The 12132-nt window shown below is 34.9% G+C and overlaps 1 protein-coding gene across 13 annotated transcripts in view; it reads left to right on the top strand.

The window, feature by feature from the left end:
* Nucleotides 1–12132, top strand: part of PTPRT (protein tyrosine phosphatase receptor type T) — a 1036563-nt gene that overhangs the window by 766348 nt on the left and 258083 nt on the right. The gene's annotated exons all lie outside the window — the stretch shown is intronic.

Genomic DNA, 12132 nt, shown 5'->3' with positions numbered 1-12132 from the left:
TCCGTGACTGGATCTTTGATTGACTGAAATGATACTTTTCAACATGAACTTGGTTGGGAAATATAACTCTGAGGTTCACTAGGGGTGGGGTATACTTACTAAATATTCAAAAGTCAGCATTATCAGCAAGCTATTAGTGTGTTAGGCATGGATTATGTAATGTCACCTAAGCACAGAAATCCGTCCATCAATTAAAAATATGATACTACAGCTAATTGTAACATGTTACATTAAATAATCATTTTTGGAGTACTTCCATGTTCCTAATCATCTTTGATCTTCATCACAATAGTGAGGTAGTTAACATAACTTTATTTTGAATAAAGATTAATTTACACTCATCACAAAAATTGTAATGCTTATGTAGAAATTACGGAAAAATAAAGTGGAAAAAATCATCTATTATCCATCATGAAACATCCACATTTGAGGTGAGATTTCTTTACCATTTGCCTTTACCAAATTACAAAATTAAGTTGTACATAATTGTGATTCTCCTTTACAATGTTGCATATTACTTTTGCCACATGATAACAGCAGTCATCATTTTAATGATGTTTATTGGGTATTTATTCTTTTATTTTTCCATATAGTTAGCAGATTTCCTCTACATCACTGATTGAATATTCCTTGGGGAACTGCTGACTTGTGATGTCGCTTGCATGCGTGCGTGTGTGTGTGTTTGTACACATCACCACTATATTCTTGGTTTGCCTTCACTACTCCATTAGGACTCCCTCTGTGTGTAACACTCATTTTAATTATAGTTTAACAAAACATTGCATTTATTTTTATTTTTTTTAATTGGAGTTCAATTTGCCAACATATAGCATAACACCCTGTGCTCATCCCATCAAGTGCCCCCCTCAGTGCCCATCAACAAAAAAACATTTTAATATCTAGTCTTCCTAATGATTCTTGTTGTTCCAACTGTCCTTAGCTATTTTAACCCACGTATATTCTGATAAGAATTTTAAAATCATTTTATCATGTTCCATAAATAATCCCCAATGGAATTGACTTAAATTGTGTTAAGACTCTTACTTAATCTGAAATGGTTACACTACCATGAGCTCTTGCATACTGAAAGAGGGTAAACATATCCATTCGAGTCTTTACCCTTTTTCTGGAAAATTGCATAGATTCCTTCATGTAGATGTCATCCATAGCTACTTTGTTAAAATTGTTTCTTGCTAATATTGTTTGTGGTATTTAATGCTCTCTTTCCTCCATTATGTTTGCTAACTGGGTTTTACTGGTATATAGGAAAGCATAAGCGTGCAAGCGCGCACGCGTGTGTGTGTGTGTGTGTGTGTGTTTTATCCATCCCATTTGAGGAAGCCTCTTGTGAATTTCTTTAATTAAATTTTATTATCTTGGTTTACCAGTCTAATAATCACATCATCCATGAATGATGATGATTTTATGTCCCCCTTTCCAGTTGTGAGAGCTTTTATTTTGGTTTTATACTTTGTTGCGTTAGGTAGAGCTTTCTGGGCAATATTGCCAAATAATGTTGATGGTTGACTTCTTAGCATTACCCCCAACCTCAGAGACTAGCCCTTTAGGAAATTTCTTCTATGTGTGATGTTGTCAGTTTAAAATAGATATTTTTAAAACATTATGAGAAAAATTACCTCTATTTTAAGTTATCTTTGTGACTATTTTAAAATCAGAGATGGATGCTAAATTTTAACATGTGTTTTTGGCATCATAATGATCTTAGTTATGTATTACTTTCCTAGATTTTCTATTACTAAACCTATTTTGTGTACCTGAGCTAAATGACCTGTTTATAGGAAATCAGTTTAATAATATATTAGAGAAATAATTTGCAATAATTTGAGATGCTTTCCCTCTCTTTTTCCCCCCTCTTTTTCTGTCTTATGTAATTGTTTATATAGCATGGGAATTATCAGTTGTTGAAAGATTGAAAAAAAAATCATTGGAAAAGCCATCTGGCTCCAGTGTTGTTTATTCTAATTTTCTTTTTATGGAATGCTTAATTAATTTATTGTCATTCTTTTTTGTTTAATAACAAAGGCTTTTCAGATTCTGAAAACAGGTTTGGTCCTATCCCATACGCATTAAACATCATTGTTCTCATCATAATAGTTTCTAAAGAGTCTGAAATTGTGGTTTTGATTTTCTATTTGATATTAGAGTTATTTAGGAAAGTTCTTATTTTCCCCAGCTGGAAGTTTTTATTTGTTTAGAATTTTTCTTTAATAATTTCTGGTTCTATCTCATTATACAGAGAGAATATAGTGCATACTTCAATGTATACAGAGGCATTATTGATCTTTTTGTATACCCCTTATCATTTTTATCCTGCGTATTAAATATCTCAAATATTATTTTTTCTATATCTGTCATATTTTTCAGGGAGTAGCTTTTCTAATTTGTTATTTTATTTTTTATTCTTGTATTCAGACATTTAAAATTTACATTAGACACATCTTTATCTTCTGTGATTCATTTTATTGTTAAAGCTTTAAAAGATTTTCCACTCAAGATCTTCTTCTTCTTCTTCTTTTTTTTTTTTTTTTTTTGTTAGTTTCAAACCTACAGGAGGCTGCAAGGATAGCACAATAAACATCAATATATCCTTCCCCCAGACTCACCAATTGTAAACATTTTGTCATATTTTCTTATTTTCAGATGATTGCTAGATATCTCTTAAGAAAAAGGTCAGTCTTCTATATAGCCACAATATAATTATCGTATTCAGGAAACTTAGAATTGATAGAATATTGGCTTCTAATATATAGCTCATACTCCAATTTCCCCAATTATATTATTTAATTGTCCCTTAAGGCTTTTTAAAATTCAGTCCAGGCAGCCCCAATGGCTTAGTGGTTTAGCGCCACCTTCAGCCCAGGGCGTGATCCCAGAGTCCCAGGATCGAGTCCCACGTAGGGCTCCCTGCATGGAGCCTGCTTCTCCCTCTGCCTGTGTCTCTGCCTCTCTCTCTCTGTTCCTAAGAAATAAATAAAATCTTAAAAAAAAATCCAATCCAGGATCCACTCACGTTGCATTTGATTGCCAGGGCATCCTGAAAATTTTTAATAAATATATTTTGAACCAACAGAATATAATGTAGTTTATCAAACATGGTAAAGTCTTAAATTTGGTGTTGTTTCTCAGAATTATGCAATTTTCCCAACATTACTGAGTGATAATTTTTTCTTTTCCATTGATTTGTATTGCTTCTGTTTTTGTATGTAAAATTCATACACGTGCATAAGCACGCACGCACACGTTTATCCCATTTTCTTTTAACCGTACTCCAGTATCCATGGTTTAATTATTTTAAGTTCATAATATGCTTTAAGATTGGTTTTTCACCCTTCTTTGTTTAAAAAAAGTTCTTAACTGTATTCCTCATTTTAAACAACCAAACCAAAACAAAACAAAACAACCTCCCAATAAAATTGCTAGAATTTGCTTTTTCCCCAAAGGAAAAAAACCTCCATTTGGCCAGAACGGACATCTTTACAGTGTATTATTCTTTCATCCAGGACTTGAGTGTTTCTGTCTGCTTATTTGTCTCCTGTTCTGCCAAGCCCTGTGCTAGGGGCTGGAGATACTCCTTTATTTCACTCAGTAGAAAGCTTTATTTTTCCTTCCCATGTCAGTCCTGTACATTTCTTATTTGTGTGATCCTTAGCTGTTTTTAAAGGACTCTATTCTAAAAGGACTTTTTATTACATCTTCTAGTTTGTGTTTCATGCTGTACAGTTTATTTATCTCTATCTTCTATCAAACCACTTTACTGAATTCTTTCATTAATTTTAGGGGCCTTTCAGTTGATTCTCTTCGATATATTAGGTCACCGTCATATTATCTACAAATGATGATAAATTGCCTTCCCTTCTAAAATGTGTATCTCGTCTGTTTTGTGTCTTATTACATTGGCCAGACTTCTCCCATTTTAGATGCAAGTTCTAGAGGTAAAGCAACTCACTCCACATGTCAGACAGAGTAGGGGAGTGGTAAAGCCAGAACTAAAACCCTGACCTTGCAGTTTAGTTCAGTGCTGCTTTAGAAAAGGTTATCAAGTCAAGGTCATCTATCCAAATACCAGCTAACTGGCCTCCTATCCATCCAGTTGCTTTTCCCTGGAGGAAGGTTGACATTTTCACTGCTTAGAGTCCTCCCTTAAGATGACTTAATCTATTGGTTCTATGGGTAGGCATGTGTGTGCATACATGCATGCACACACACACCCCATGTGCATGATGATGATTAATGATATGGAGAGAAGTTAAGCAGACAAGTATAATAGGGTATGCTAGGATCAGGGCTGTATTTTAAATAAAATGGGTGGGTCAGACTTCAGTGGCAGAGATGAAGAAGCAAACCTTCCAAGGGTTAATTAAGTATATGTAAGGGAAGAGCATTCCAGGCATAGAAGGTAGCAAATGCAAAGGCCTTGAGATGGGAGCATGCTTAGGGTGTTCAAGGAACGACAAAGAGGCCATGTAACTAGAGGATAATTTGAAGAGATGAGATCTAGGACACCTGGGTGGCTCAGAGGTTAAGCGTCTGCCTTTGGCCCAGGGTATTCTCCTGAAGTCCCAGGATCGAGTTCCACATTGGGCTCCCTGCGTAGAGCCTGCTTCTCCCTTTGCCTGTGTCTCGGCCTCTCTCTCTGTGTGTCTCTCATGAATAAATAAATACAATCTTTTAAAAAAATGAAGAGATGAGATCAGAGAATTTGTTAAGAGAGGGCCTTCTAGACATGGCATAGATGTTGCCTTTTACTCAAAGGAGGTAGGCTTTTAGAACAGGAGTGTCACAACCTGAGTCATGTTTTTAAAGGGTCATTCCAGCCACTGTTCTGAGAACAGTGAAAGCAGAGAGACCAGTTGAGAGGCTAGTGCACTAATCCAATTGAAATATGGTGGGGGTGGGGGGCACCTGGGTGGCTCACTGATTGAGCCACAATTTGGCTCGAATTTTGATCCCAGGGTCCTGGGATCAGGTCCCTGCAGGGAGCCTGCTTCTTCCTCTGCCAATGTCTCTGCCTCTCTGTGTGTCTCTCATGAATAAATAAAAATCTTTAAAAAAAAAAAAACATGGTGGGGATTTGGCCAAGGTGGTAGCTTGTAGAGGTGATAGGTTGGTCAGATTCTGGGTATATATTACAAGTAGAACCATGGAAGTTCTTATATATGACATTATGAACAAGACAAGATCCATGATTAAGAGGAGGTACATAAGGATCATAGCCAGGTCTTCTGCATTTTCATTTTAAAACATCTCATTGCAAGTGAGTGCATGTTCAGTTAAAGCTGGTTATACTTCTCTTAAATATTGGAGAAGAGGATATGAAGCTCTAGCCATCATCTGATGGTTATCTGGTTTTTCCTTAAAAGGTTTCTTTTGGTTTCATCTGATAATAAGTAAAACTTAATTTGAAAATTGTTAAAGCCCCTTTACACAACATATTTCTTTCTCTAAATTTCTACTCCACATCCACTTTTGCTAAATTTACCAAGTGCAGTTCAATCACAGAAAGGTCCAAATGGAAAACAAAGCCAATCTTTGTTGTCTAATTTGATAGCACTGTAATAATGATGCATGTAGCAATTGTGTTGGCTCCAGCCAACTTTATAGAGCACTTTACTCTATAGAAAGCACTCTCTAGACACATTATGTCATTGAGTCCTCACCCTGTCCTGTATTTGCCCCTCTTCTCGGAATCCCTCCCTGTTTGAGTTCCTCATTTGCCCTCACCTCATTGAATGATGCTGAACACTTAGTATCTATCTCCCTGTCTTGAACCTGAGCTCCCAGCAACCAGGAATCATGTTATTTTCAGATTTGCACCTGCTACACCATAGTCACTAATGAATAAATAAGGACATGGAAGACAGAGGAGGCAATAGGTCACACCGCTAGTCAGAAGCCACACAAAGATGCACATGCCCAAGTGCAAATGTATAACTCTTCCCATTCCCTTGTCTTCCCTAAGGACTATTGTGCTAGGCACACTGTGCACGAGGATGTTGGGGTGGTGGTGTGGAAACCGGAATTCCCAGAGCCTTGGAATAAAGGTTGGCTAACTAAGACATATTGTAAATTTCAGCCTCTTAGTTCCAAGTGACCTTTAATGTGGGGAATGTAATTGCAAAGCTAGATTCTGTTGAGGATTATAAAGCTCACATTTGTTTCTTAGCCCGGCTTGTACAATAATGCCAAAGGTTTATCATAGAATTTTTGTATTAAAATGTGTGCATAGTTGAATGCTAAAGCACAGACTTTTGAGGAAGAAAGAACATCCAAGATTATTCAGTCAATTTCCCTCATTTCTTTAACAGCTTTATTGAGGTATAATTTACATACCATAAAATTCACCCATTTTAAGTGTGCAATTCAATGATTTTCAGTAAATTTATAGGATTGTGCAACCATCACCATAATCCCATTTTAGAAAACTTTGTCACACCATAAAATACCCTGTGCGCAAGGGCAGTTGATTCCTGTTCCCGCCTCCCATCCCAGGAAATCACTTGGCTGATTTCTGTCTCTATAAATTTACCTTTTCTTGACATTTCTGATGAGTGGAATCATATAATGAATAGTCTTTTTCATCAACTTCTCTCATTTCATATAGTGTTTTTTAGCTTAATCCATAGTGTAGAACATAGTGTAATGTGTTTCTTTCATTGCTGAATTATATTTTATTATATGGATATGCCACATATTGTTTATTTGTTTTATTGATAGACATTTAGATTGTTTTAATATCTTGGCAATTATGAATAATACTACTATTAGCATTTGTATACATACAAGTCTTTGTGTAGACCTATGTTATCATTTCTTTTGGGTAATTATCTAGTGGAATGGCTAGGTGAATAGTAGTTTCACATTTACCTTTTCGAGAAACTTCCAAACCATTTTCCAAAGTGGCTATACCATTTTTTTTTTCACCTTTCCAACAGCAATGTATGATGGTTCCAGTTTTTCCATGCCTGTGTCAACACTTGGTATTGTCTGTCTTTTTACTGATAGCCATTCTAGGATTGGTGGTTTCTCACTGTGGTTTTAATTTACATTTCCCCAATGACTAATAAGGTTAACCATCTTTTCATGAGCTTCTTAACAACTTGTACTTTATCTTCAGTGAAATGTCTAGTCAAGTCTTTCGCCAATTTCTTAATTGGGTTGTTTGTCTTGTTATTAAGTTGTAATGGGTCCTTATGTATGTTAGAAGTCTTATCATACATATGTTTTGCAAATATTTTCTCTCAACATGTAGCTTGTCTTTTCATTGACTTATTAGTGTCTTCTGAAGACCAATTTAAAAAAATATATATGTATTGACATCCAGTTCATCTCCTTTCCCCTATTAATGGATCATGGTTTGGTGTTGGTATCTTACACTCTTTTCCTAATCCAGTGTCATGAAAATCTTCCCCTGTGTTTTTTCCTGAAAGTTCTATACTTTTAGCTCTAATATTTAGGGCTATTTAAATTTATGTTTTTGCATGTGGCTATTCAGTTGGCCCAGGATCATTTGCTGAAAAGATTATTCTTTGACCCTCAAATTGTCTTGGGTTCTTTATCAAGAATCAATTGATCATAAATGTAGTGGTTTATTTCGGTAGTCTCAGTTCTCTTCCATTGATCTATAACTGTGTCTTATGCCAAGACCACACTGTATTGATTTTCATGTTATAAAATCAGGAACTGTAAATCCTCCAACTTTGCTCTTACTTTTTAAAATTGGTTTGCTTTTTATGGATCTTTGCATTTCCATATACATTTTAGTATCAGCTTGTTAGTTTTTGCAGTTTTGCAGAAAGTCTCCTGGGACTCTGATAGAGATTGCATCACGCCTATAGATAAATTTGATGAGAACTGCCATATTAACAATATTGACTATTCCAATCCATGAACATGAAATGTCTCATCACTTATTTATGTCTTCAATTTTTTCAACAATGTTTTGTACTATTCAGTGTACAAGAATTTCACATTGTTTAGACTTATTTCTAAGTATTCATTTTGGTACTATTGTGAACAAAATTGTTCACTTAATTTCACTTTCAGATTATTCTTTGCCAATGACAGATATACAATAGATTTTTGTATTTTGGTTTTGTATCCTGTGACTTTGTTGAAATTGTTTATTCTAGTTGGAGTGTGTGTATCTGTGTCTGTTTCTGTGTCTATCTGTATTCCTTAGAATTTTTATGTATAAGGTCACATCATCTTCAAATAAAACATTCATTCCTTTCCCTCCAATGCCTTTAATTAATGAACAAGGCTCACCGGCTAGAATCTCTAGTACAATGCTTTATTTCACTGCCTAGAGTCTGTAGTACAATGATGAGTAGACCTTTTCTCTTGTTACTGCTTTATCAGTCTTTTAACCTTGAGTATGGTATTCACTTTACATGTTTCATAGATAGCCTTTATCAAATTTACAAAGCTTCTGTTTCTAGTTTGTTAATACTTTCAATCATAAATATGCATTTGATTTTGTCTAATTTTTTTCTGAACTGTTGAAATTATCATGTGATTTCTTCCATTTATTTTAAATATATGTTATATTACATTAATTGATTTTTGGATAGTAAATCAGCCTTGCATTCCTGGGCTAAATCTCAATTAGCTATGATGTATAATCTTTTTTATATGCTGCTGGATTTAGTTTGCTAATATTGGGTGAAATATTTGGGGAGTCATTATTCATAAAGGATTAGATCATAGTTTCATTTTAATGTAATGTATTTCTCTGGTTTTGATATCAGAGTTTCATAGAATGAGTCGAGATGCATCCCCTCCTCTGCTGTTTTCTGTATAGGTTTATGAAAAATTAGAATGATTTATTCCTTAACTATTTAATAGACTTCAGCGAAGCCATATGGACCGGGATTTTTTGAAGGAAGAATTTTAATAATTGCTTGTTTGAATGCATTGAAGTTTTCTATTTGTTTATAACATGGGTTTGGTAAATTGTGTTTCTAGGATTTTTTTCCATTTCATCTAAGTTGTCTACATTTTTTTGGCATAAATGTTTTTTATGGCATTTCTTTATAATTTTTAAAATATCTATGGGATCAATAGTGATGTTCCCTTTTTTATTCTTGATTTTGGTAGTATATGTCGTCTCTCTTTTTCTCTTGACCGGTGGAGAAAAGAATTGCCAACTGTGTTATCTTTTCAGAAATTCAATTTTTGTTTAATTGGTTGTTCATTCTTATTTTTATGATGTCTATTGCATTTATTTCTACTCTAATCTTTATTCTTTTCTTCTGTCTGCCTATTTGGAGTTTAATTTGCTTTCATTTATCTACTATCTTAAGATGGAAACATAAATTATTCATTTGAAAACTTTTTTTTCTAATATAGATGTTTAAAACTATGAATTTTCTCCAGCCACTTCTGAAATTGTTAATGTGGACAGTATTGTTCAGTTTATTCATTGCTCTTTGGAGAGAGACTATACTGAGCCTCTCACTCTACTGTTCAAGAAGAGCTACACCATATTTTTTAAATATGAGGAAGTTGAGGCATATAGAGGTTATTTTAGGGTGAGTTCTCCCAGAAGCAGACTCATAGGCCAAGGATTTGAAAGCAAATAATTTATTAAGGGGATACTCCCAATAGAAACTGGTTTGAGACAAAGGGAAGCTGGAAAGAGAAGGCAAAGAAACCAAACAAGGGTGTGATCCTGTGAGGGTCTCTGGACAGTGAATTACACCTTGAATGGGTCCCCCTTGAGGCAAAGGAACAGGATTTTTTCACTGCTGCCCAAGCTGGTTACTGGAAATGCTAGCCCAAGGCCAAGTACAAATGAAGGTTGGGAAAGAGCAGGACTTAAATTTTCTAGTCCTCTTTACTAGAAAGAGAGGCACCAGTAGTTTCAGAACAACTCTAAAGAGTTCCACAGGACCCCCATTAACATCAGAGCACACAGAAGCTGGCTGATGGACACACAGAACCAGAAAGAATGATTAAGAAATGTAATCACTGTCCTCTTGTGAGATTAAATTACTTGCCCAAGGTCATACAGCTATGTATCTATTAGAAGATCTTGCACCAGAAACCAAGTTTATAAATGCTAATATTGTGTTTTAATCATATTTATTAGAAATCTACCAAAAAAAAAAGAAATCTACCAAAGATTTGTTGCATGAGCCCTTGTTTTATTAAACATATTTACTGTTGATTAACTTTTTTTGATAACTAAAGGCTTTAGTATCTGTATATGAATCATTTCTGATGCCAGTTGCTACTGTCTAGGACCTTTCCCTATAGTCATTCTGGTCATCAGAAGGCCCTGTGGTAATCTAGGAAAATATAGAGAAAAAAATCTTCCTACTATTTCATGAAATTATATTAACATAAGAAAGTACAAAGACTGCATAAGCAAGAACAAAGTTAACCTCAGTGGGGAGTGCATTTACCATGTTCCTGTAGATCACCATCAGCTCCATGAACAACCAAGGTCTACATGTTCCTATAGATCACTCAGTCAAGTATCCCTTGGAAGAAAAGATATTAGCAGACCATGTAATCATTAGTCAGTGTGTTTAAGTTAAGACCTTATGCCTTTACTTATATTCAATGTGCTAATATTAAGAGCTTCTTAGTTGACAAGTTTGCTATGTCACCAGACATTCTGGAATAAAGATATTTGCTATTGGGGAACTTTTTGTGTATAATATTAAAATTGTATTTGTAAAACAAGTTATCTGTAAGATAAATATCTAGAAAAGAAAGGGTTTCCCTCATTTATTTCCAGTATTAAGCCAGAGATTTGTTGCCACAGAAGAATGGTAGACAATTTGCCAACATTTCATTGAATGATTGCATCAGTGTAGCTGGATAATAGGGATCCTTTTCTCTCTTTTCTCTACTTTTCAAATTTTATAAGGTGTTATGGTATTTTCCTTGACATAAAAATAATTTTTTTAAAAAAAGTGGATTGTTTGGTGGGGTACAATAGAGATGTTGGCTCAACTTTGGGTGTGCTAGAAAGCAGTATGGTCTCATGGTTAAGATGGAGGGCTTAGGAATCAGACTGTGTTCAAATCCTAGCTTCAGCATTCAAATAGCAGTGTGACTTTGAGTAAATTTCTGAGCCTCTCTGTACTTTATTTCTCTTATTCTGCCTGAATAAGCGTCTGCTTCTTAGAGTTATTATGAAGCTCAAATTAGATAATGTGTTGAATGTACTTAACATGGTGTCTAGTAGATAGTAAATGCTCATTAAACATTTTCTGTTGGGTGAAGTAATCATTGTAGTACACACCAATGGGAACTATGATAGAAATGTGGACAGGGAGCTATGGAAACAGAGGAAAGAGAAACTAGCTCTATTTTGCAAGAAAGTCTTCTTAGAAAGAGTAACATTTGATGTGGGTCTGGATTGGATGAAGAACCCTCAAGATGGAGAAAAAGAAAAAAGGCATCTTGGGAAGATGGAACAGCATCTAGAATAGCATTGACGCATGTATTAAGAATTGACATGAACAGGGGCACCTGGGTGGCTCACTTGATGGTTAGGTGTCCAACTCTTGATTTCGGTTCAGGTCATCATCTCAAAGTCATGAGACTGAACCTCATGTCAGGCTCTGCACTCAGCATAGTCTGCTTGGGATTCTTTCTCGCTTTTCCTCTACTTCCTGCTCATACACACTCTCTCCCCTTCTCCAAATAAATAAATAAAATCTTTAAAAAATTGACATGAACATGCTTTTGAAATTAATTTTCTAAAATTTGCCAAATTTATTTAATAAGTACTTAGTGAACAGCTGTTATGTGTTTAGCAGGTATTAGAAGCTGGGCATACAACAATTAACTAGACAAGAAGATCTCAGACTTCATGAATGTGAGCGACTATTAGGGAATGAGCAGTAAGCTAGTAAAAAAAAATAATCAGACAGGACATATTTCAATTGTGATGAGAACTATAAAAGAAATAAATCAATAGATGTAATAGACAATGACTCAAGCAAACCGGTAATTATGAATAAATGCTGTGGTGGACTGGAATGACCCAAAGCAAAGATTTTCAACAAAGTAAGAATATTGGAAGGGGGATGTCCTTGCTAGGGTAAAGATATAAATATCAGAATCACCTAGATTTGTGCTTTTATAGCTGCATGC

This window comes from Canis lupus, chromosome 26 (genome assembly GCF_048164855.1).
Source record: "Canis lupus baileyi chromosome 26, mCanLup2.hap1, whole genome shotgun sequence".
Classification (NCBI taxonomy): domain Eukaryota; kingdom Metazoa; phylum Chordata; class Mammalia; order Carnivora; family Canidae; genus Canis; species Canis lupus.
The sequence above is the reverse complement of the archived record's forward strand: the minus strand, read 5'-3'. Positions and strand labels throughout refer to the sequence as shown.